Here is a 27,924-nt window from a genome sequence, read left to right on the forward strand (position 1 = left end):
GCTCTTTATCCACCGTAATCTTTCCCTCTTTACCCCCACCCCAACCTCCCAAACCACTTCCTGGGCTGACATGTGGTTCATGGACTATGAATAGTGGCTTAAATTCAGCATAAGAAGGTAAAACTGATAGAAAATTAGGCAGCTGGAAAGCAGGAAGGTCATTTGGCTCAGAGTGCATCTAGTCAACCACCCAGCAACTGTATCTCAACACAGCTAAGATATTCCTTTCTTGTCACTACATATAAATAGAAATATGATTTACACACACACACACACACACACATAATTTACTTATGGAAAATGAAGTACTGGCTTTTATCCAGGAAGCCCCAGTTTTCAATAAATTAAACAGATGATTCAATTTTATAGTTATTCTATTCTAAAATATATACAAGTATAATAAATTAAGTAAGTGTTCTACAGGTTTGTTAAACCGGTTTTGCCAGTGTTTTGGAATTGATTTTAATGAATTCATGGGTGAATTTCATCCCACACTCACAGAACCATTTAAGGTCACTTAATATTCAGTTATGCCTTAAAATGTTGAGTTATGTAATTTATGGACATAAGGGTATGGCAAAATGTTACTCTCAAATCTGGATATTCAGGAAGGTCCAAAAATGTACCCGTATGAATGAGGACTACCTACTAAAAAGAAATGATCTCTTCTTGACTATTTACACTATTCCTTCCCCCCCCCCCAATAAAAATAAGCATTTATTATCCTCCATTACAGGAGTCCCAGGAGAAGGCAATATCATGGCTGATCAATTCAGTAACTCAATGACTTTCAAGGACCCAGGTTCTTTTCATCTTCTTCTTTTTTTTTATTCTTTAATTTTTTATTAACATATAATGAATTATTAGCCCCAGGGGTACAGGTCTGTGAATCACCAGGTTTACACACTTCACAGCACTCACCATAGCACATACCCTCCCCAATGTCCATAACCCCACCACCCTCTCCCTCCCCCCAGCAACCCTCAGTTTGTTTTATGAGACTAAGTCTCTTATGGTTTGTCTCCCTCCCCATCCTATCTTGTTTCATTTATTCCTACCCCCCCCCCGCCCCGCGCCACCCCCCACCCCCGCCAAACCTCCCACGATGCATCTCCACTTCCTCCTATCAGGGAGTTCTTTCTCTGACTGACTTATTTCGCTAAGCATAATACCCTCTAGTTCCATCCACGTTGTGGCATCTACTACATCTTTCTTATCTGTATAAAAGTTTTACCTTTAAAAGGCTCTGGGAGGCAAAAAAAAAAAAAAAAAAGCTAGGTACAGAAGTTTCTATGCCTCACTGAGGCACCAGTTCTAAAGCTTCCTGTGAGTCACATTCAGGGGCTGAGTTCCCTAATCTGTAAAATGAGAGTGGTATGTTAAATGATTCCTGAGGCTGATTATTCTATAAGCTGCTTATAATTTAGATTCATCACTTAAATTAGAAATAAACTGCACACAGATCCTCAATGTGCATGCCTGATTTTTATATGTCAAGTACTCCCAATTATAACTGGGTGCAGATTTATTAAAAGGCAAAAGCTTTTTGGCAAAGGGAAAGACTAAAAAACTCATCACTGCACAGTGCCCTGCTTGAGCAAATCTGACTGGAGCTTAAGAAACTCCACCCAGTTCTGGCTAACATCAAAGGAGACTTGACACCACTCTGCCAAAAAATAAGCCCCATATTATTTAACCAGGCACCAAGAGAACACACAGTTTTCAAGCATAGCGCTTTGGACATCTGATCTTTCATTCTGACTACATGCCTGAAATGAAACTATCTGTTGAGAAGAGTTTTGAAAATATGTGAACGAAGACAAGAAATAATGATATGACAAGATGATGAAGCACAGAACAGAATTTTGGGCTCCTGACTAGCCTCTGACTATTAATAGCCATGTACTCATGCGGAGTAAATAAGATACGATGAGCTCACAAAGCATCTCCTCTGTTGTATGGTTTACTTTAGATTACACACTCTGGAATTAGTTACTGAACGATTTTCTAGGTTTATAGAGACTGGTGTTCACAATTAATTTAAATACAAAGAAGTATGGGCAACTTCTCAAGGTCCCAAAATTCCTCTTGAAAATATTAAGTCAGGGGCGCCTGAGTGGCTCAACCCTTAGGCATCTGCCTTTGACTCAAGTCATGATCCTGGGGTACTAGGATCAAGCCCTGCATTGGGCTCCCTGCTCAGTGAGAAGCCTGGTTCTCCCTCTCCCAATCCCCCTGCTTGTGTTCCCTCTCTCGCTGGGTCTCCCTCTGTCAAATAAATAAATAAAATCTCTAAAAAAACAAAAAAAAAAAAACAGAAAATGTTAGGTCAGTCTTACCTATATAGTCAGTCACTCACTCCAGATCTGTGTTGATTGTGTCTGATGAGAAATTACCATTAGCAATCTAGTCTGCAAATGGCCTGTTGCTGCCTTGGTCCTCCAGGATCTACTTCCTGGACCTGGACCCTCCACCCTCCCAAAGGTACTCCTCTGAAGCTAAAGTGGAGCAAGAAAACTCATGATGAAAAAGAGAAACAGAAGCCTAATTCCCACCAACATAGTGAGACACTCTGCACAGCCACTGTCACATTTTCATTTCACTCTGTCACATTTGCCAAAACTGTACCAAGATTATTTGTGGTAGTCAGCATTCTCTTTTTTAAAAGTGTAAAAATAAAATAAAAGTGTAGAATCCTGTTTCACGGGGCGCCTGGGTGGCTCAGTGGGTTAAAGCCTCTGCCTTCGGCTCAGGTCATGATCCCAGGGTCCTGGGATCGAGCCCCGCATCGGGCTCTCTGCTCTGCGGGGAGCCTGCTTCCCCCTCTCTCTCTGCCTGCCTTTCTGCCTACTTGTGATCTCTGTCTGTCAAATAAATAAATAAAATCTTAAAAAAAAAAAAAATCCTGTTTCACAATTTCAAAGGGGGTACAGGGACTTATACCCCAGAAGGCCCATCATTCCACCTTAGTGTGAGTTCAGTTCTTATCAAGTTAACTTTCCTCTTAATCCCAGAGATCAATTCCATGCAAAGTATTTAAGGTTTTTGGTTTTGGTGTGAAAAGGGAGAAGAATACTAACTTAGCAACACAGAACATTTCAGGGAACAAAGCAGATCTGGATAAGGTATCAAAATAGAGAGAGGATATGTGGTCCCAGAGTCCTAGGATGTCAAAGAAAAGGAAGTTATACAATGTCAAAGGCAAGCTCTTTTAAAATATTACCTCCTGTTAGTTTTAGAAGAAAGAAAAAAATTTTCCTCATAGTTACCTGGACTAATTGAAAAATGAAATTATTGTTTATAACATTGTATCTAAGGGAAATGCTTCTGAGTTCCAAATAACCAACTTAGTAAATAAACATTTAATAATAATTCTGAAAACAGCAGAAGACTGGGGCACCTGGGTGGTTCAGTTGGAGAAGCCTCTGCCTTGAGCTCAGGTCATGATCTCAGGGTCCTGGGATCGAGCCCCGCACTGGGCTCTCTGCTCAGTAAGGAGCCTGCTTCCCCCTTTCTCTCTGCCTGCCTCTCTATTTGTGATCTCTCTGTCAAATAAATAAATAAAATTTAAAAAAAAAAGGGGGAGAAGACTGCTCATAATGCTCACTTAAATTTTCTTCATGATTAATATTCTATCAGTTTTTTGGGGCAGTGGAGATAGAGGGGTGAATTATGCACAAGATATAGAACTAAAAAGATCCATGGGGCTCATATTTTCTTCCTTTTTTTTTTTTTTTTTTTTTTTGGCATGACTGATCTAAACGGCAGAGAATTCTGAGGCCAACACTAAGCTGCTATCCCAGGACATTAGTGAAAGTGCTGGGACCAAAATGAAGTGCTTGTTCCTCAGGCTTGGAAGAAACCCAGCATCCCAGCCAGTTCCAGAGACCATTTATAATCTGACATGTTGGTGGTATAGCCTGCATCGTAACGATTTCATATTCAACATGAAATTTTTTAAGTTTGCCTAGCAAATCTTCAGTTACTAACAGGGGACTCTATTCCTCAGATCGGTTTTTTGCTGTTGTTGTTTTTAAGATTTTATTTATTTATTGAGAAAGAGAGCGAGCACGAGAGGGGAGAAGTCAGAGGGAGAAGCAGGCTCCCTACTGAGCAGTGAGCCGGACGCAGGACTCAATCCCAGCATCCTGGGATCATGACCCAAGGTGACGGCAGATGCTTAACCAACTGAGCCACCCAGGTGCCCCCTCAGACTGGTTTTAATTAATTCCTTTCAGAGGTCTATTACACAGCAAGCTGACCCTTATTTGTCTGGTTTCTGTGTTCTGCTTTCAATTTATTTAACTAGAAAACTAGTTTGATTTATACTTTCAATCAGAACGGTATTTCATTCAAAGTAAAACCAATTTCTACTTGTAAAGAACCGATTTTTATTCCCATACAGCTGATTCCTGTATGGGAATCAGCTACCATCTTACAGAGCTCACAGGCACATGCGATCCCTGAGGCTAATCGGAATTTCTCCTCCTCTTCCCCAGAACCAGAATGGCAAAGGCACAGCTCAGCAATGTCTTGACTATCCTAGCAATAAGCCCCAAACCCCTGCCGAATATATTAAGTTTCCACCCCCAGGTACCTCCCTACACACTTCAAGGACAACAGCTGTACTATTATGAACGGATGGTATTTGCAGGCTCCACAGGGTTCCGTTCAGAACCACCACTTGTCCTGTTCATCACAGGATTGCAACAGGAGAAAGCCCTTGATTACTAGAATAGCTGAGGCCATTGCCCAGTGACATTCCTATATGGAAGAGCGCGTGGATTTTACTTCCATGTAGTCCCAAAAACAAAGAGCTCCTTTTCCCTATGCAATTTTAGGGAACTCTGTCCTCGAAACATACAAACACTGCACACACATGCACACACATATTCACATACATAAAACCTTGTAGCCCAAGCCCCAATGCCTAGCTTGCGCACTTACAGGAACTATGCAGGCAGTCTGTGTTCAGTCCTGATCAAATGCATTTTGGACCTCTAAACAGGCACCTGCCTGCCACATTTCTGTCCCAGTGAATTTAAACCTATTTCTCCAAGAAGAATCATCTACACCAGATACCTCCCACTGTTAGCCATGTGATCCACTCAGCATGATGTCTGCTGAAGTCTGGTAATGTGCGCCAAGCCAAGAGGCGACAATGACACAGCACTTAAGTTTCTGCTCTAACCATCCTTAAGAGCGACTCTTCAATTTTATTTCAATTAAAAAAAAAAAGTCAATCTTAGGATGATTCTCAATACCTATTGCCCCCAAATTGTGGGGGAAAAAAATAGGTTTTTTAAAAATGTTACCATTCAGGGACACCTGGGTGGCTCAATTAAGCATCTGCCTTCAGCTCAGATCATGATCTCAGGGCCCCAGGATCGAGTCCCACATCAGGCTCCTTGCCCAGCATGGAGTCTGTTTCTCCCTCTGCCTGCCACTCCCCCATGTTCCTGCTCTCTCTCTCTCCTCTCTCCAACAAATAAATAAATCTTTAAAAAAAAAAGTTACTATTCATCCCACTTATCCTTCCTCAGTCTAATTAAGAACCAAACACATTCAGAGTTTCCCTACACCTACCCAAAAAATTATTTCTAAACACTTAAGATCTCTAAAGGCTTTTATAAAAACACCAGTTCAAATAATCTAGATTCCAATTCCCTCACTTTAATAGTTGACCAAAAAAAGGAACCAGAAGAAACAGTCATTTATAAATAAAGCTAGACTGAGGATCAGTCTAAGGGGAGACCCAGCAAACACCAGAAACACAAGCAGGGTGACAAAATCTTGGATTTTTATAGTTTCTGTTTTATCTGACACAATGACATCACTATACTTCCAAATCTTTTTTTTTTTTTTTTTTGCCTTACTTTTTCTTCTTAAAGTACAGCAATTGGGAGGAGTCCTGAAGATCAGGGGGAAAAAATCTGAGCCGATTTAAAAGGACCCCAATCCCTATTAGGAAAAAACACTCCAAACTCCTTTGGGTGATATCCAGGTCACATAATCCTATAGGACCCAGACCTAGGACCTACCACAGCCATCAGCAGTTTGCCCTGGAGGCTCTCCCTGTACTTTAGTGAACACAGGACCAGCTGCCATCTTAAGAGCCTATCACTGACATTATTACCACACGGCCTTGCTCACACTGCTCTCCACACTACAAATCCTCTTCACTCCTTCTTCACTTGTCAGAGTCTTGAAATCAACTATAATCAACCATCACCTTTTCTGTGATTCCATTCTGAGATCTGTTCTCCCGGTACCATTGAGAACTAACAGCTCACCTGTATTTCTACAGTAACAGTACAGTCTAATCTGTACTGTAGTTAGTTGTAGGTACCAGTGGCTCCCATAACTGCTAGATCCCAAAGGAGGGAAGGACCATGTCTAAGCAATGTGTGTATCTTCTCTTGGTCAATTACTTTACATAAGATGGCTAAAACAACAAAAAACAACAAAACAAAGGGGCTAGCTGAACAGAATTCTAAGATGGTATGACCAAAGTTAATTAAAAGTAGGAACACCTTTGTGGCTCCATAGGCTGTCTGCCTTCACCTCAGGTTGTGATCCCAGAGTCCTAGGATCAAGTCCCAAGTTGGGCTCCTTGCTTCTCCCTCTGCCTGCCACTCCCCCTGCTTGTGCACACGTGCTAGGTCTCTCTCTCACCAACAAATTTTTTTAAATCTTTAAAAAAAAAAAAAGTAGGTCTGGGGCGCCTGAGTGGCTCAGTGGGTTAAGCGTCGACTCTTGATCTCAGCTCAGGTCTAGATCCCAGGGTCATGAGGTCAAACCCCGCAGTGGGCTCCACACGGGGCATGGAGCCTGCTTTAAAAACAACCAACCAACCAAAAGCCAACAAAAAACAAGTAGGTCTAATTTGAAATTAATCAGAGGTGCTAAAACTACAAAAAATTCTTCAGAACTAGAAAAAGAATAAATATATTAAAGGCTGAAGGGTCACCATTAACTAGCATATTCACCTCATTTCTTCTTCTTTCCAAACATAGCTTTATGCCAGAGCAATCAAGTTGTCCGCAATCATGAAAAGAAAGCCAACAAGGAGTAACCATACAAGTCAGCTCTCCATGCTGTTCATCTTATCATTATTAGGCAGGCAATAAAAATAGCCCTCTGCTTCTAGAAAAGCACAACAACATGATGCAATATGGCCGAAACAAACAGCATTTTGTTGAAGAGATAAGCTACCACCGTCATGTTAGCATCACTGTATAAAACATATTTTGTAGTTATTAAAATGTGAAATCTCCATCGTACCAGCTCACATATGTCTGTCAAGTAGTAAATATACTGTGTAATTTTAGTATTACCTAGTGTTGGGGAAATTGGGTGAAGGGAAAAAGTATTCACACTTCATCAGCACCCAGCTCTTGAGAACTGTTTAAGAAAAAAAAATCTCTCCATCGAACCAAGTGAAGTGTCTCTCTTAAGCTCAGAGCCAGAGCGTGCTCTATTTTATTGTTTAAGATGTCAGTGAACATAAAGGAAAATGAAAGACTGAATTAAGAGGAGAATGAGGATCTGTGCTGATTAATTCTGCAATTATTTATCACAGACACATATAATGTGTGTCTCCTCCAGAGTCCCATTGGACTTGGGAGTTTCTAGATGGCAGGGACACATCTTTTCCACCTTTTATCCTGGGCATCTAGTATAGTAGTGACACCTGGGTGGATCTCAGCTGCACATTCATCCTACTGAGTGTGCTCTGTTCCGTATCATGACACAGCCTTCTCTTGCTGGACTTGACACCTGCCTAGTTGAAGGACCCTTCTGGCTCTTTCACTGTGGGTCCTGGGCACAGAATCAGCATTGGGGTAGAGCAGCCCTGCTCTTCTGAGCAGGAGAGAAGGCATTTTGTATAAAGACCTTAGTGGTGGTAGTAAATGACTTGCCTTTAACATAAAAGTGCCTTATGGACGCTTTCAAATGAGGGAAGGGGGTAAAAAAAAAAGGCCTAGAAGTTAAAATAGTAACACTAAGTGAAAACTGAACAAGCAAAGTAAAAACCAAAGGAATCTTTCACATTAATAATTAGCATCATTTTTAACATTTTACCTGAAACAGAAGTAAAGATCTGAGTCAAAGTGAAATGCCACCGGGTCAGAATCATTCAGGGACTGAGGGGAGCAATTTCAGTTTTTAAGTGTTGATTTTTTTTTTTAAAGATTTTATTTATTTATTTGACAGAGAGAGATCACAAGAAGACAGAGAGGCAGGCAGAGAGAGAGAGGGAAGCAGGCTCCCTGCTGAGCAGAGGGCCCGATGCGGGACTCGATCCCAGGACCCTGAGATCATGACCTGAGCTGAAGGCAGCGGCTTAACCCACTGAGCCACCCAGGCGCCCCTTAAGTGTTGATTCTGAAGGGCACCCACGATTGAGAGCTACTCAATTAATCAACAACCTACTTGAAGACAAAGTTCATTGAAATGAAACATAAGACAGAATTTGTAACACTTAACACTAGAAAGAGATCAAATTCTCCCTTTTTGAGAAGGTGGGTGGTTATTAGAGTTTTTTAGAAGTAGAGCCTGACAGGGATTCTATACAACTGCCTTCAGGAGGAATCTGTAAGGGAGGGAAGAGCAGCAAAACTATGGTTTCAGCTAAAGGTTAGCCTACGTCTCCTGTCTGCGAAGCTATAAAGCACAATCACACCACAGAGCCAATCCCACCATGAGGTAAGGGAGCCAGGTTTTTGTAACCCTCATCAGGCAGTCACTGGCTGAGAGCCACGTGAAGGGAAGGGATGTAATCCCAGACATCCCTAGGAGAGGTGGCTCCTACATGCTACGGCCCTTGCTAACACTCGTAGCAGTTGGGTGTCAGTGTGTGTGTGTGTGTGTGTGAGAGAGAGAGAGAGAGAGAGAGAAAGAGAGAGAGAGAGACTCTAAGCAAAAAAATCCATTAGAAATAAAGTGACAAGTTCAATCTGCTATGACTTACCAGTATTTTTTCATTTACCAATATTAAATACTAACCTTGTGTGAACCTAGCAACATGGCTATTTTAAAAACATAACATTTCATCCAAAACAAAAATACTAATTCAAAAAGGCATATACATCCCTATGTTTACTGCAGCATTATTTCTAACAGCCAAGATATGGAAGCATTCCAAGAGGCAAACAACAGCTGAACGGATGAAGATGATGTGATACGTACACATATACACATGCACGCACACACACAAAATTTCGTATTACTCAGCCATGAAAAAGGATGAGCTCTTGCCATCTGCAACAACATGGATGGACCTAGAGGGCATTAGGTTAAGTGAATTAAGTCAGACAGAGAAAGACAAATACCATATGACTTCACTTTTATGTGGAATCCAAAAACAAAACAACAACAAAAATGCAGAAAGAGACCTATAAATTCAGAGAACAAACTCATGCTTGCCAGTGGAGAGGGCGATAGAAGGGATAGAGAGACTCTGTTAGGAATATACAAGATTAATATTTAATACTGGTAAATGGGTAAAATGGGTGAAAGGGAAGGGGGGGTGGGTTTCCATGCTTCCAGGCTGGCATACAGGCTTCCAGATATGATACGAGTTAAGTCATGGGAATAAAAGGGAATATAGGAGCACAGGGACTATAGTCAATAATGTTGTAACAGCACCGTATGGGGACAGATGGTAACTACACTTGTGGTGAGCACAGCATAACGTAAAAACTGGTCCAATCACTAGTTGTACAGCCAAAACTAATGTGACATTGTGTATCAACTATACTTCACTAAAAATTAAACACAAACGTAATTAAACTACCGTTAATGAGGAGAAACAGATGGGTCCTCCTTCATAGGGGGATACTGCAATACACCTCCCTCAGTAACTGACACATCGTGTAGACAAAAATCAGTAAGGACATAAAATGTCTGAACAACTCAATATACAAGTTTCAGCTATTGGGACTACAGAGTACACTGGAAAAGACACTTTTTTGGCACACACAGGACATTTCATTTGTAAAATAAATGCATGCTAGGACATAAGACAAATCTCAAATTTTAAAAATCATTATTTTAAGAGAACAAACTGGTGGTTACCAGAGAGGAGCTGAGTGGAGGGATGGGTGAGACAGGTGATGGGGACGAAGGAGTGCACCTGTTGTGATAAGCACCAGGTATTGCGTGTAAGTGTTAAATCACTCTACTGCACACCTGAAACAAATACCACACTGTGTTAACTAACTGGAATTTAAATAAAAACTTTATTTAAAAAACCATTATTATACAATATGCATTTAGGAAACATCATTAAGTAAGCTAGAAACAAAAACCTGAATTTTTCAAAAATTTATTGGGAAAATTTAAAACACATGGCAAATAACTCATCAAAATAGAAATGAAAAAATACTCAGAACTGAATAATAGCAAAAATACTACATAGCAAAGCTTGTGGAATATACTTAAAGAGAGAATTTGAGGAAGTCTCCAGCCTTAAGTGCTTTTATTAGAAAAAGAAGGATATAAGTTAGTCAGCCTTAAGAGCCATCTTAAAGAGTTAGGTAAAAATAAATCTGAAGAAAACCAAAGAAAGGAAATAAAATCTTGAGCCAAAAAAAGGCGCCAAGAAAGAAAAGAGAAGATCAACAAAGCAAAAGTCCTCTTTGAGGAGTAATAAAGTCAACAAACCTTTGACTGGCCAAAAAAGAAAAGAGGGCATAAATGAACAATTTTAGGAAGGAAAAGAATAATGCTACAAATATGGCAGAGGAAAAAAAGATTATCAACAGCTATGCCAACAAATATAAAAAATCAGATGAAAAAGACCAATTCCAGGGTGCCCGGCTGCCTCAGTCGGTGGAGCATAGGACTCTTGATCTTGGGATTTTGAGTTTGAGCCCCACAGTGCGTAAAAGATTACTTAAAAAAAAAAAACCCTAAAAAAATGACCAGTTTCTAAAAGAGAATATATTACAATAACTGATCCAAAATTTTATAATAAACAGAAAACCTAAATAGTCCCAAATCAATTAAAGAATTGAAACAATTATTTTTTTTTAAGACTTTATTTATTTATTTGACAGAGAGAGATCACAAGTAGACGGAGAGGCAGGCAGAGAGATAGAGGGAAGCAGGCTCCCTGCTGAGCAGAGAGCCCGATGCGGGACTCGATCCCAAGCCCCTGAGATCATGACCTGAGCTGAAGGCAGCGGCTTAACCCACTGAGCCACCCAGGCACCCTTGAAACAATTATTTTTAAGTCTTACAACCCCACCCCCCAGATTTTATAGGAGTTCTAACCAATATTCAAGGTGCAGGTAACTCCAATCTAACACAAACTCTAGAAAATAGAAGAATTCTCATCAAATCATTTTATGAGGTTAACAGAAATATAATGCACTGATTAGAGGCCCACATTCCAGCCAGACCGTCAGAGTTTCAAAACTGGTTTCTACCACTTAGTATCTATGTGACCCTGAGCAAGTTTCTTCACCTTTTTGCTTCAGTCTCCTCAAATGTTAGTTGGGGTAACAGTATTAACTACTTTCTGGATCTGTTAATATAGAAAATAGGGCGTGGAACATTGTATGTGTTTTACATATTTGGCATTGTTTATATGATTATGTACCTGCTACAAAACCAGACAAGAAGAACCCAATAATGGAAAATTATAAGCCAATATAAACTTACAAACTTATTTCAGGGGTCAGCAAACATTTTCTGTACAGAGACAGAGAGTAAACCATTTAAATTCTGTGGTCCATACACTTTGTCACAAATATAGGCAGTCCTTGCTTTACGTGGTTCTAACATGCACAAATTTCAGTTACCATGATTTAGTTAAATAACACCACTCCCCAATAACATGGTTCAAGTTTCAGTCACCATGGTATATTAACCACGAGTAATCGCATGAAGTACAAAATCTGCTGTTAGCTCTTCAGTCTACAAATCACTATATAAATTAACAGGTGCACATGAAGATCAATTACCTATCACATCACTTCTTTTCTTTTTCTTTTTAAGATTTTGTTTATTTATTTTAGAGGAGAGGGAGGGGAAGTGGGAGAGGCAGAGAGACAATTCCAAGCAGACTCCCCACTGAGAGAGGAGCCCCCTAGGCGGGGCTCAATCTCACAACCCTGAGATCATGACCAAGATAAAGAGTCAGAGGCTTAACCCAGGTGCCCTTCACATCACTTCTTCAAAGCCTGTTGGTGACTGGTCACCGGGCATCTGTTACTCAGTTCCTGCATAAATGGTGGTGTTGCCTCCTCATCTCCCAATGATAAACCCATGTGGTATTTTACAAAAAACAAAAATGAATAATTGAAAGAACTGGCCTACAAAAATGAATGTGCAGCAAAGAATCAAAAAGTAGTAATTCAAAGTGAAATTCAAATCAAACGTAAATGTAGTCACAGAAAAAATAGCTCACTGGGGGAATGCTGACACTACCACCATTCAACACAGTGTCTGGATATGCTGCCAGAGGAACTGTGAGGGTAAGCTTATCTCCACAAATGAGGGCAATGGTTTGGTGAAAAAAATGAAAATGCCTTAGAGGAGGTGATGCTGGCAAGAAGTCGCACATTAGAAGAACTCTGACGGAGCATCTGGGTGGCTCAGTGGGTTAAGCCTCTGCCTTTGGCTCAGGTCATGATCTCAGGGTCCTGGGATCGAGTCCCACATGAGGCTCTTCCCTCGGCAGGGAGCCTGTTTCCTCCTCCCTCTCTCTCTCTGCCTGCCTCTCTGCTTACTTCTGATCTCTCTCTGTCAAATAAAAAAAAAAAAAAATCTTAAAAAAAAAAAAAGAAGAAGAACTCTGAAGATACTCTGTGGCAATGAAAACACAAAGGATAAAATGTTGGAAGCTGATCTAAACTTAGAAAGGAGTAGAAAAGATACAGAAAAGATGCCCACTCCACATCACAAGTTATATGGTAAGAAGAAGCCTGATACTGTTCAAATTATTCCTTGTAGGTTTTTTCCAAACAAATAAAACATTTCAATTCTCCAGGGTTTTTAATGTTTTGAATTACAGTGTACTAAATATTAACTTTACCCTAAGAGATCTTTTAAAGTTTTTAAAGATCACAAAACAATCCTAATTTTTCCAACTGATTATTAACTTTGCTTTGCCTGCATGGCCATTTTTACGGTCCTGAACTACGGTGCAAAGGAAAAACTTCCTGGACTCAACCCTGCCATTATAGTAAGAAAGCTCCCACAGACAACACACAAATGAATGAGTGTGTCTGGGTTACAATAAACTTTATTTATAGACACTGAAATTTCAATAGTGTACGTCACCTGCCATGAAAAGTTTTTCTCCTTTTCTGTCAATTATTTTAAAATGTGGAAAACATTCTTAGTTCAAAAATTTTTTTTAAAGGTTTATTTATCCGTTAGAGAGAGAGACAGAGAGATAGAGAGAACCCAAGCAGGGGGGAGGAGCAAAGGGACAGGGACAAGGAGACTCCCGGCTGAGGAGGAGCTCAATTCGTGGCTTGACCTCAAGGATCCTGACATCACAACCTGAGCCGAAGACACACGCTTAATCAACTGAGCCACCCAGGCGCCCCCTGGCTCATAAATTATACAAAAATAGACTGTAGGCTGAATTTGACCTTGAGCCATAATTTCCTGACTCCTAACTTAAGTGAAAAAAATCCTACAATAAACATTAGCAAATCAAATCAAGCAATGCAGAAAAGATACATCTTGAACTGGGCTGGCTAATAACGCCTTAGAACAATCTATCAATGTATTCACTACATCAACAGATGAAATAGGGAAACTAAAAGCTCATCTCTCAATAGAATCAAAAAGGCCTGGGTGGTGGAGGGGGGGCATCCTAACAAAATAGGATGGGAGGATCCTTTATCTGACAAAGGTTATCTACAAAACAAAACAAAACCTGCCACAAACAAAATTCTCTTGAGATAGGGCAGAATTACGAATGCCTGTTATTGCTGCTACTAGCCAGTACTGTGCAATGAGTCAAGAAAAAAAAAATAAGAGCACAAGGATTATAAAGAAATAGTAACAACACTCACTGCAGGAAACAACTATACACAGAGGAAATAAACTATTAAAATTAGTAAATGAGGGGCGCCTGGGTGGCTCAGTATGTTAAGCCTCTGCCTTCAGCTCAGGTCACGATCTCAGGGTCTTAGGATCGAGCCCCACTTCAGGGCTCCCCCTCTCTCTGCCGGCCTCTCAGCCTACTTATGGTACCCCTCTCTCTCTCTCCTCTCTCTGTCAAATAAATAAATAAATAAATAAATCTTTTTTTTTAAAGTAGTAAATGAATTAGCAAGGTTGTTGAACTCCAGGCAAATTATTAAAACACAACTATATTTCCACATGCTAGCAAAAACAATTGGAAGATTTTTTAAAAATATCACATACAGGGATGCCTGGTTGGACGACTGCCTTCGGCTCAGGTCATGATCCCGGAGTCCCGAGATCGAGTCCCACGATCGAGTCCCGCATCGGCCTCCCAGCTCCACGGGGAGTCTGCTTCTCTCTCTGCCCTTCCCCTCACTCATGCTCTCTCTCCCTGTCTCTCTCTCAAATAAATAAATAAAATCTTTTAAAAAAAAATATCACATACAGTGTCATTTTCTTCAAAACTTCTAAGAGTAACTTTAATAAAAGATATCCCGAGGGTGCCTGGGTGGCTCAGTTAGTTAAGCAGCTGCCTCAGGCTGAGATCATCTGAGCCCCACATTAGGCTCCCTGCTTAATGGGGAGTCTGCTTCTCCCTCTATCTTTCCCACCCGCTTCTGATCTTTCTTTCTCTCTCAAATGAATAAAATCTTTTTAAAACTAAAAAATTAAAACTAAAAAAGATATCCTGACTACTACACAGAAAACAACAAATTGAAAGAAATTAAATATTAAATAAATGGAGGATATATCATGATCATGTACTACGGACTAGAAGACTCAATATTTCAAAGATGTCAATTATCCCCAAACTGATCTACAGATTGAAACTTTACAAGCAAAATTGCAGGAGGATTTCTCTTTTTAATTCAAACTGAAAAATTGATTCTAAATTCTGTACAAAAATGAAAACACCTAAGACAGTCTTAGAGAACTCAGAAGACCTTAAGCTGCTAGATATCAAAACGCACTGCTGGATTAAACCATATGAAATTGCCAAAAAGTGATAACCTACAAATATGACAACTTCCTATGTTTCAACTAATATTTATAAATATTAAATTGAAGACATTAAAGTACTGGCACAACCACCAAGAAAGAGGCCAATACAAGTGAACAGTTTCAAAGTAGAACCACTATACATCATTAATTTATCACAAATGTGACACTTGCAGGGCAGTAGGTAAAGAACTGTTTTTTTCAATAAATGCTGCTGGGTCAACTGGATATCTAATTATAGGGGAAGACATATTCTTGAGTTCTATCCCACACAATGCACAAAAATTAATTACAGGTAGATAATAGGCCTAAATGTGAAAAATAAAACAATGAAGCCTCTAGAAGATAATAGGGAAAATATCTTCATGACCGTGGGAGTAAGTCAAGATTTCCTAAACAGGTCACACAAATCACTAACCATGAGGTGTTAAAAATTATTAATTAGACTACATTGAAGGTAAGAAAATTTGTGTTCATCCAAATATCCCATTAAAAGAATGAAAGGCAACCCATGGGCTGAAGAAGATACTTGCAATACACAAAAACAACTCATATATAAAGATTATATAAAGAAATCCTACAAATGAAAAAAAAAAAGAAAAGGCAGGGGTGCCGGGGTGCTCAGTCAGTTGAGCATCCAACTCTTGATTTCAGCTCAGGTTGTGATCTAGGGATCATAAGATCAAGCCCCATTTGTGGACTCTGGGATCAGCGTGGAGTCCACTTGAGACTCTCTCACCCTCTCCCTTGCCCTTCCCCCTGCTTTCACCCTCTCTCTCTCTCTCTCTCTAACAGATAAAATCTGAAAAGAAAAAAAAAAGTCACCTCTTACAGGAGACTATCCAAATAACCAACACTATCCATAAACATATGAAAAAGTGCTTACTTTAATCACAAGGAAAGGTAAATTAAAACTACACTGAGATCCAATAAATAGATATTTCAGTTACAGAACTGCTAAAATAAAAAAGACAATACCAAGAGTTAGGAAGAAGAATGAGCAGCAACTGGACCTCTCATACACTGGTATAAATTGATATACTCATTGTAGACAACAGTATGTTGTTTATAAGGTAGAATTTGTACAAATCCTCAGACCCAGGCCTTTCACTTCTAATTATCTCTGATAAACTCTTACAACCTTTTATAAAAATGTCAAAGCAGCATTATTCATAAGAAGGATCTTTAACAACCCAAAGATACATCAACAGAGAATGGATTAAATTACTATACTAATGAAATAAATACAGCATTGAAAATGAATTTACTATAGATATACACACAGACATGGGTAAATTTCAGTAACACGGTGCTTTAAAAAAATCATACATTTATACTCGAACTATTAAAAATAACACAAGGGTTGCCTGGGTGGCGCAACTGGTTAATCATCAGACTCCTGATTTCAGCTCAGGTCATGATCTCAGGGTTGTGAACTTGAGCCCTACATGGGCCTCCATTCTCAGCATGGAGTCTGCTTAAGATGCTCTCTCCCTCTCCCTGTGCCCTCCCGCGCATACTCTATCTCTCCTTACAAAATAAATAAATAAATCTTTAAAAAAATAAGCACAAGGAAAGGCACAAACATCACATCAGTGATACTCTGAGAGGAAGAAAACTCAATAGGGAAGGGACACACAGGGGCTTAGGAAAGTCCAATTTTGTAAGGTGGCTGGTAGATTCATGGATATTTATCTTTTTATTCTTTTTTTATTATTTTTATTCTTTAAATTTCACATATATATTGTTTTACATACAGAAAGATACATAAAAAGTATCGGAACAAACAAAGGGGGAGGATGGGGGAGACGGGGATAATGGAAAGAGCAGGGAGACAAGGACGTGAGGGGAAAAAAGAGAAAAACATAAAGAAAATTCCCCAAACAGTACCTACCAAATTATAAGAAATAGATTGGCTTATGATTTCTAATAGTAACACTAGACATTGGAAAGCAATGGAAAGATGCCTCTAAATGTAGAGAAATTACTTTGAACCTAGTTTTATACCCAAGCCATCTACCAAGTGAGGACCAAAATGGGAAATTCAAACATGCAATAAATCTAAAAAGTTTATTTTTTAAATACTTTTGCTGAAAATTAACTTTCAATTCAGACAGCAAGAAAATGATAAATGAACACATCATCACAGGAAGACCATAGTATCCAAGTAATAGTACAATTAACATGTAAGAGAAATGAAAAGAAATTCTAGGATGGTGGTTAACACACCAGATCTAGAGACAACTCTGTACAAAATTAACCTTTCCACAAATAATATAATTCTAAAAGCTGAACAACCTTAAATACATGTTTTGGCATATATTTTTCTTCCATCAAGGGAAAAAAAAAGGCAATTAAAAATGGGTAGAGATGGGACACCTGGCTGGCTCAGTCAGAAGAGCATACGGCTCTTGATCTCAGGGTTGTGGTTCAAGCCCCACACTGCATACAGAGATTACATAAAAATGAAATCTTCTGAACACAACTGTTTGAAATCTATGGGACACAGCAAAGGCAATAATAGCAATACAAGCCTGTCTCACAGCCTACACAAACTAACCCTACACCTAAAGGAGCTGGAGAAAGAACAGCAAATAAAGCCTAAACCCAGCGGGAGAAGAGAAATAAAAAAGATCAGAGCAGAAATCAATGAAATAGAAACCACAAAAACAGTAGAACAAATCAATGAAACTAGGAGCTGGTTCTTTGAAAGAATTAGTAAGACTGATAAACCCCTGGCCGGACTTATCAAAAAGAAAAGAGAAAGGACCCAAATAAATAGAATCATGAATGAAAGAGGAGAGGATCACAACCAACACCAAAAAAATACAAGTAATTATAAGAACATATTATGATCAACTATATGCCAGCAAATTTGACAATCTGGAAGAAATGGATACATTCCTAGAGATGTATAAACAACCAAAACTGAACCAGGAAGAAACAGAAAATCTGAATAGACCCATAACCAGTAAGGAGATAGAAGCAGTCATCAAAAATCTCCCAACAAACAAGAGCCCAGAGCCAGATGCTTCCCAGGGGAATTCTACCAAACATTTAAAGAAGAATTAACACCTATTCTCCTGAAACTGTTCCAAAAAATAGAAATGGAAGGAAAACTTCCAAACTCATTTTATGAGGCCAGCATTACCTTGATCCCAAAACCAAAGACCCCATCAAAAAAGAGCATTACAGACTAATATCCTTGATGAACACAGAAGCGAAAATCCCCACCAAAATACTAGCCAATAGGATCCAACAGTATATTAAAAGGATTATTCACCACTACCAAGTGGGATTTTATTCCAGGGCTGCAATGTTGGTTTAACATCTGCAAATCAATCAATGTGATACAATACATTAATAAAAGAAAGAACAAGAACCATATAATACTCTCAATAGTTGCTGAAAAAGCATCTGACAAAGTACAGGATCCATTCTTGATCAAAACTCTTCAAAGTAAAAAAATAAAATAAAATAAAAAATTTAAAAAAAAAAACCTCTTGAAAGTGTAGGGACAGAAGGTACAAACCTCAATATCATCAAAGCCATCTATGAAAAACCCACAGTGAATATCATTCTCAATAGAGAAAAACAGAGAGCTTTTTCATTAAGGTCAGGAACATGGCAGGGATGTCCATTATCATCACTGCTATTCAACTTATTACTAGAAGTCCTAGCCTCAGCAATCAAACAACAAAAAGAAATTAAAGGCATCCAAATCAGCAAAGAATAAGACAAACTATCACTGTTTGCAGATGATATGATGTGATACTTTATATGGAAAACCCAAAAGTCTACTCCAAATCTGCTAGAACTTGTACAGGAATTCAGTAAAGTGTCAGGATATAAAATCAATGCACAGAAATCAGTTGCATTTCTATACACCAACAACAAGACAGAAGAAAGAGAAGTTAAGGAGTCAATCCCATTTATAACTGCACCCAAACCCATAAGGTACCTAGGAATAAACCTAACCAAAGAGGCAAAGAATCCATAGGCAGAAAACTATAAAGTACTCATGAAAGAAATTGAGGAAGACACAAAGAAATAGAAAAACATTCCATGCTCATGAATTGGAATAACAAATATTGTGAAAATGCCTATGCTACCTGAAGCAATCTACTCGTTTAATGCAATCCCTATCAAAATACCACCAATTTTTTCCAAAGAAATGGAACAAATAATCCCAAAATTTACATGGAGCCAGAAAAGACCTCCAATAGCCAGAAGAATGTTGAAAAAGAAAGCCAAAGTTGGTGGCATCACAATTCCAGACTTCAAGCTCTATTACAAAGCCGTCATCATCAAGACAGTATGGTACTGACACAAAAACAAACATATAGATCAATGGCACAGAACAGAGAGCCTAGAAATAGACCCTCAACTCTATGGTCAACTAATCTTTGACAAAGCAGGAAAGAATGTCCAATGGAAAAAAGATAGTCTCTTCAACAAATGGTGTTGGGAAAATTGGACAGCCACATGCAGAAAAATGAAACTCGACCATTTCCTTACACCACACACAAAAATAGACTCTAGATCGATGAAAGACCTCAATGTGAGAAAGGAATCCATCAAAATCCTTGAGGAGAACACAGACAGCAACCTCTTCCACCTCAGCTAGAACAACTTCTTCCTAGAAACATCACCCAAGGCAAGGGAAGCAAGGGCAAAAACAGGTCTTCATCAGGATCAAAAGCTTTTGTACAGCAAAAGAAACAAACAACAAAGCCAAAAGACAATTGACAATGGGAGAAGGTATTTGCAAACAATACATCAGATAAAGGGCTAGTATCCAAAATCTATAAAGAACTTATCACACTTAACACCCAAAGGACAAATAATCCAATCAAGAAATGGAAAGAGGACATGAACAGACATTTCTGCAAAGACATCCAGATGGCCAACAAACACATGAAAAAGTGCTCCACATCACTCGGCATCAGGGAAATACAAATCAAAACCACAATGAGATACCACCTCACACTAGACAAAATGGCTAAAATTAACAAGTCAGGAAATGACAGATGCTGGCGAGGATGCAGAGAAAGGGGAACCCTCCTACACTGTTGGTGGGAACGCAAGCTGGTGCAGCCGGTCTGGAAAACAGCATGGAGGTTCCTCAAAAAGTTGAAAATAGAGCTACCCTACGACCCAGCAATTGTACTACTGGGTATTTACCCTAAAGATACAAATGTGTGATCTGAAAGGGCACATACACTCTAATTTTACAGTAGCAATGTCCACAATAGCCAAACTATGGAAAGAACCTAGATGTCCATCAACAGATGAATGGATAAAGAAGATGTGGTATAAACATACAATGGAATACTATGAAGCCATCAAAAGAAATGAAATCTTGCCATTTGCAATGACGTGGATGGAACTAGAGGGTATTATGCTGAGCAAAATAAGTCAATCAGAGAAAGACAATTATCATATGGTCTCCCTGATATGAGGAATTTGAGAGGCAATGTGGCGGATTTGGGGGGAGAGGGAGGAAAAAATCAAATAAGATGGGATTGGGAGGGAGACAAACCATAAGAGACTCTTTATCTCACAAAACAAACTGAGGGTTGCCAGGGGAGGGGGGTGGGAAGAGGGTGGCTAGGTTATGGACATGGGGAAGGTGTGTGCTATGGTGAGTGCTGTGAAGTGTGTAAGCCTGCCAACTCACAGACCTGTACCCCTGGGGCTAATAATATGTTATATGTTAATAAAGATTTTTTAAAAATAAAATCTTTTTTTTTTTTTATGTAGGTGGGGGGTGGGTGGGGTGCACCTGGGTGGCTTAGTCATTAAGCATCTGCCTTCAACTCGGGTTATGATCCCAGAGTCCTGGGATCAAGCCCTGCTTCAGGACCCCTGCTTAGTGGGGAGTCTGCTTCTCTCATTCCCCTTGCTCATGCTCTCTCTCTCTCTCTCTCTCAAATAAATATCTTTAAAAAATAATAAAATAACTAAAACCACCATGTGTTTAAAAAAACAGGTGGGGCTATTACCATAGGAGGACTACACAAAAAGTACTGATTCAAATATAATGCAAACGGAGCTATGGCATTATTTTGAGCTAATGGTTTTAAGAAAAGAATGAATTTAATACTTAGGTTTAGAACATTCTCATCAGATTTGCTGACACAGGATGGATCTATGAAGAATGGTATGTTTTATACTTAGGTACAGAAGGTATATATAATACTATCACAGAAAGTAAAAGGAAGGGAGAGTAGACAGGGATAACTCTCAAGTAGCAGCTGAAATCAACTGAAAGACTTTTGCTGACTCTCCAAATTTAACCTTAAGTGGGCAGCAGAGAAAAAGAACTTTGCCTTCTCACTGGAATGTGCTTCTCTACTGGCCTGCAAGTCTGCATGTGCTGACCTTTAAAAGACAGTGTAAGGTTTGTCTGTTCTCCCTTCTGCTAGTGGGTTGACAGACTGAACATGGGAGGACAAGGATTTGGCTGCTCTGATGTTGGCTGTATTCAATATTCTACTGTGTTTCTTGTACACTGGGAGATTTTTGCCATAAATGCATTTTTAATCCTTAAAAAAAAATAAGCAAGGCATAATGAGATAAGAGAGTTTAAACCAAAAATGAAATTTAAAAAATAACATGATAGTACCATTTTGGGCAGGGGGAGCTCTTTTAAACGTAACAACCACCAAAGAGTTTACAAACCAAAATTGCAAAGACTGGGGCACCTGGGTGGCTCAGTGAGTTGAGCCTCTGCCTTTGGCTCAAGTCATGATCCCACGGTCCTGGGACTGAGCTCCACATGGGGCTCTCTGCTCAGCGGGGAGCCTGCTTCCCCCTCTGTCTCTGCCTGCCTCTCTGCCTACTTGTGATCTCTCTCTCTGTCAAATAAATAAATAAAATCTTTAACAAAAAAAAAAGATTTAGGATTAAGGGGCGCCTGGGTGGCTCAGTGGGTTAAAGCCTCTGCCTTTGGCTCAGGTCATGATCCCAGGGTCCTGCGATCGAGCCCCACATTGGGCTCTCTGCTCAGTGGGGAGCCTGCTTTCTCCTCTCTCTCTCTGCCGGCTTCTCTGCCTACTTGTGATCTCTGTCAAATAAATAAATAAAACTGAAAAAAAAAAAAAGATTCAGGATTAAGGGGGTACCTTGGGTGGATCAGTTGTTAAGCGTCTGCCTTTGGCTCAGGTCGTGATCCTAGAGTCCTGGGACTTGGCCCCACATCGGGCTACCTGCTCCATGGGAAGCCTGCTTCTCCCTCTCCCCCACTTCCCCTGCTTGTGTTCCCTCTCTCGCTATGTCACCTCTCTGTCAAATAAATAAATTAAATCAAATTAAATTAAAAGATTTAGGATTAAGTTTGCCTGTCGGCTTCCAGAGCACTCATTACATTACTTACAGTCAGCCATTCCCATGAAAGCCTAACTGTGAACCCTCTTAGAATGTCCCAATCAAACACAAAGTTTTCTCTAAAAATTTCACCATCGCTTCTTGGCCTTTTGGCTAAAATCAAATAAAAATTTCAGCATGCACACAAAACAGGAATTTAGATCAGACCTCAAGATATAGGTCTGTTTCTTACTAAATCCCTTACACTAACACACTATTCCAAAGACAATGCCCAGAACCCAATCAACATACTTTTATACAATCACTTAAGTTCATCTAAGTATATTTAATGAATACCATTAACTTGTATTCTTAAGAGTATATGAAAAATTAGGGTGATGTATGGAAGTGCTGAATTACTACTATACTGTATACCTGAAACTAATTTAACACTGTATGTTAACTAACTGGAATTCCAAAGGGGGGGCACCTGGGTGGCTCAGTTAGTTAAGCATCTGCCCTTGGCTCAGTTCATGATCCCAGAGTTCAGGGATCGAGTCCCACACTGGACTCCTTGCTCAGCTGGAAGTCTGCTTCTCCCTCTGCCTGCCCCACCCTGCCTGCCCCACCCCCTGCTTGTGCTTTCTCTCTCTCACATACAAATAAATAAATAAATAAATTTTTAAGAGATTTTATTTATTTATTTATTTGACAGAGAGAGAGAGAGAGATCACAAGTAGGCAGAGAGGCAGGCAGAGAGAGAGGAAGGGAAGCAGGCTCCCCACTAGGCAGAGAGCCCAATGCGGGGCTCAATCTCAAAACCGTGAGGCTCGAGCCGAAGACAGAGGCTTCATTCACTGAGCCACCCAGGCGCCCCATAAATAAATAAAATCTTTAAAAAAAAAAAAACAAAAAGAAAAAGAAAAACTTAAAACAATTATGTAAAAATTTATTCCCTGTCTTATTTTTCTAGAAGAATTTTAAATCTTCCAAATAAAACCACCTTCTGGGTAAAATGCTGTCTGAAGTCAAAGTAGGAGATAACCGTCTTATCTCTATAGATTAAACGCTAAAATATAGTTTTTCAGATTTCAGTTTTGCTGTTAGAGTAAGTGGTGTTAGTCATCCTGCAATCTTATACAAATACATACATCGTTATTTCCATACACTAGTGCCACTGATGAATTAGCTTTAACTAAAAAGGAAACGAATCAAACTATAAAAATGGTATGTTTACCATAACTATGAAAATACTGTCCACTGTCAGCTTTACTGTTTCCTCTCATCACAACTACCCCAAAGCCTCACTAACCAATAGAGCTTTCATTGTATTACAATCAACTCACCATTTACTTGAAGAAACTGAAATATAAAAATGCACCATCAATTAATATGTGCGAATCCAGCAGACACAGACTGAAGGCAGCAAGTATGCCAAAAATTCAGGTAAGCAGGGAAGACTCCTCTGTTGCCTACAGGAGGCTACCTTTGGAGAAAGTGTAACATCTCCTCTATTATTACTAAGGCACTTAGACTAATAAAATTTCCTGATATCCTGGAATTATGAATGGTCAGTTTCATAGTTCAAGCGAAATGCATGTATAATATATAAAACAATAAATAGTAAGGGAGGAAATCTTAAACTATCCAGTTTACTCTCAGACTTCTAGAACTAGGAAAGTGAGATCCAAAGAGGTCTCCCCTGACTAAAGGCATCTGGCTAATTAGTGGCAAAGCTATAAGATTGGAAACAAAGTCTTCCAACTCCCACCCAGCCCAAAGTTCCCTCCCCAGGGTGAGTACGTGCTGAGCCTGCAAGAAAGAGGCACTCAGAGGTCATAAAGTAGCAGTGCTAGGTCTAACAAGGCCTTCCATGTGTTGGCCTACAATTGCTTTGGAAAATCTGTGCCAACATCTCAGAAATCAGGAATTTTTGCATGAAGTAACACAGCTTCTTTAAAAAAAAAAAAAATCATACGTTCAGACAACCAACATGCATTCGCACTCAGCAACAGTATACTGGAGCTGAGAAATAAAATGCCTTCCATAAACATCCACTACTCAATGTGTTCACCATAACCTGTTATTCCAAGCCAGCTTCGCTCATTCACCTTCATTGCCAGGATGCTGTAGGAGGTTAAGAGACTCCTGAACTAGAGCTATTTAAGCCATCATCAATTCTAAACAGTTCCTAACCGTGGTAGGATTTTTGCTACGTTTTAGTGGCTGGGTGTAACTAAATCACAAAGTCACTAGATAGGAGAGATGGGAGAGGGAGCGAAAACTGAAAAAAACAAAAACAAAAAACAAACCCACACTATGAGCGCAAGCAGAACTCAATTCATACACCTAAAAGGTCTTATTTCCTAAGAAACAATAACCACTAACTCCTCTTTCAAGTTGAGGTCAATGACATGAAAAGCTCCATTCTGACACATCTGCTATACGGAAAGAGCAAAAATGCATACCCATGGGTGCCTGAGTGAAGCACCTGCCTTTGGTTTGGGTCATGATCCCAGGACCCTGCTCAGTGGGAAGCCTGCTTCTCCCTCTCCATTTCCCCTCTGGCCCTCCCCTCCACTTGTGCTTCTCTCTAAGCTCTGCTCTCTCAAATATTTTTTTAAAAATCCATACCCCTATTTCCTAAAACAGTCATTTCCATGGTTTAAAATCCTATATATTTTAGCTACAAACCACAAGTATAATGCCATTTTACATGGTATTTTAAGATTTACTACCACTGTTGTCCCTCAAACAACTTGGGAGTTAGGGGGACCAACCCACACATAGTAAAAAATCCATATGTAACTCCTGATTCCCCCAAAATTACTTACTAATTACCTACTGTTGCCCAGAAACCTTACTGTTAACATAGCTGATTAACTCATACTTTACATGTTATATGTATTATATTATAGTCTTACAATAAACTAGAGAAAAGAAAAAGTTAAGAAAAATCATGAGGAAGAGAAAATACATTCACAGTATTGTCCTGTATTTATCCAATAAAAACTGCAGTTAAATGGACCAGGACAGTTCAGACCTGTGTTGTTCAAGGGTCAACTCTATTAGCTTTCCTCCCAGTTGCCCTTAATACTTTTATTTAAAGATTTTTAGGGGCGCCTGGTGACTCAGTGGGTTAAGCCGCTGCCTTCGGCTCAGGTCATGATCTCGGGGTCCCGGGATCGAGTCCCATGTCGGGCTCTCTGCTCGGCAGGGAGCCTGCTTCCTCCTCTCTCTCTGCCTGCCTCTCTACCTGCTTGTGATCTCTGTCTGTCAAATAAATAAATAAATAAATCTTTAAAAAATATATATTTTTAAAATTTATTTACTTGACAGAGATCACAAGTAGGCAGAGAGGCAGGCAGAGAGAGGGGAGGAAGCCGACTCCCTGCTGAGCAGAGAACTTGATGCCAATCCCAGAACCCTGAGATCCTGACCTAAGCCAAAGGCAGAGGGTTTAACCCACTGAGCCACCCAGGTGCCCCAATTTTTTTCTTTTTTAAGATTTTATTTATTTGTCTGAGACAGAGCGGAAGCAAGACAGAGCCAGCACCAGCTGGGGGTGGGCAGAGGGAGAGGGAGCAGCAGACTCCCTGCTGAGCAGGGAGCCTGACACAGACATAGGGCTCAATCAGAGCCAAAACCAGGATCATGACCTGAGCTCAACCACTCAACTAAGCCACCCAGGTCCCCCTCTTTTTCTTTTTTTTAATCAAGGTAAAATCTAAAGAACACACAACCACTTTAAAGTGTGCCATTCTGGGGCATCCACCTCTCTCTAGTTTCAAAATGTCTTTAATATTTTTAATTAGAGTTCTACTACACCAAACGTAGAAGAACCACTGTGTTTTCAATTAATTCATCACATCTCAAGAAAGGCAAAAACTCACGTTCCAAATCTAAGTGTATCCTGAGCCTCTCTATCATTCTAATCTCTTTCTACACGTGGCAAGCCAGAGTGAGTAGATATTGTGCCAAGTACCTTTCACCTTCCACCTATCAGTAGTATTCTATCAGAAAACCCACACTCCTGCCCTGAACATAACCACAAAGTCAGGCCTATTGTGAGCTTAGCCTACCCAGCCAGCTTTTGTTCCAATAAATACTTCAGCATTGCAAACTACTTAGGAAGGAATGATCTCATCCTACTGACCCAACAGCCAACTTTATCAAAAAGCTTTTTGTTACAAGCTGTGATAACCCAGGAAACCAGATCTATTTTTGTTTGAGCAAGGAAAAGGGAAAGAAATCATAGGGAAAAAACAGCTTACACACTGACATTAAAAAAAAAAAATCACTTTTTCTACAGAATTTTCCCCTTTCTTTGGTGTCTGACCACCAAGTGAACAAAGAGAAAGACTTCCAGAATTGTTTAATGCCAGTGAAAAAAGTCATTATTATGGCAATCAAAAAGTAAACTTCATATTCTGCTCCAAATAATGAACCTACCTTGGGTTCAATTTATATAAAAAATAAAGTTTCCTTCTCCACTTATGTTCTAGATATATTCTAATCACTTCATTTATATTAATTCATTTACTATGCTAAATGTTTCTAGTACATAAGTACATTATTATCTCTATTTAAAATGATGCACCTGGGTGGCTCAGTCAGTTAAGCATCCAAATCTTGGTCTGGGTTCAGGTCATGATCACAGGGTTGTGGGATCAAGCTCCATGCTCCACTCTGCTCTGGGCGTGAAGACTGCTAAAAATTCTCCAGGCCTCTCCCTCTGCCCCTCCCTGCCCTTGCATGGTGCATGCTCTTTCTCCCCCATCTAAAAAAACAATAATTAAATAAAAATAAATAAAATAATAAATTAAAAATGAGGACACCAAGAAACTTAGATGGTAAGTAACCTGCCTGAGGTTACTCAGTAAAGTGGTAGGCCCCAACTCTTAATTAGTGCCTCTCACAGCAATTTTCATTATTTTTTTAAAGATTTTATTTATTTACTTGACAGAGAGAATGAGTGTGTGAACACAAGCAAGGGGAGAGGCGGGCAGAGGGAGAAGGAGAAGCAGGTTCCCTGCGGGGTAGGGAGTCTGATGCAGGGCTCCATCCCAGGACCACGGGATCATGACCTGAGTTGAAGGCAGCCTGCTGAACCAAATGAGCCACCCAGGCACCCCTCACAGTAATTTTATTTTTTTTTTTTTTTTTTTTTTTTAAATATTTTTTTTTTTTTTTTTTTTTTATTTGACAGAGAGAAATCACAAGTAGATGGAGAGGCAGGCAGAGAGAGAGAGAGAGAGGGAAGCAGGCTCTCCGCTGAGCAGTGAGCCCGATGCGGGACTCGATCCCAGGACCCTGAGATCATGACCTGAGCCGAAGGCAGCGGCTTAACCCACTGAGCCACCCAGGCGCCCCTCACAGTAATTTTCATAATAAGCTCTAGGCAGAGCTAAAAGATCCTGAAAATGCAGAGGCAATTTAAGTACTGTCTCCCACCACCTCCAC

General features: G+C 39.7%; 1 protein-coding gene across 14 annotated transcripts in view; it reads right to left on the reverse strand.

Annotated features, from left to right (window-relative positions):
* Window positions 1-27,924, reverse strand: part of MAP4 (microtubule associated protein 4) — a 193,852-nt gene that overhangs the window by 126,161 nt on the left and 39,767 nt on the right. Inside the window, exon 1 of one of the 14 annotated variants that reach the window (XM_032318248.1) lies at window positions 4,948-5,052. The exons of the other annotated variants lie outside the window; for them this stretch is intronic. The gene's annotated coding sequence lies outside the window, so the exon portion shown is untranslated. Of the gene's footprint in view, window positions 1-4,947; window positions 5,053-27,924 lie in introns of those variants that run through there. 14 annotated transcript variants of the gene reach the window in all.

This window comes from Mustela erminea, chromosome 1 (assembly GCF_009829155.1).
Source record: "Mustela erminea isolate mMusErm1 chromosome 1, mMusErm1.Pri, whole genome shotgun sequence".
Lineage (NCBI taxonomy): Eukaryota > Metazoa > Chordata > Mammalia > Carnivora > Mustelidae > Mustela > Mustela erminea.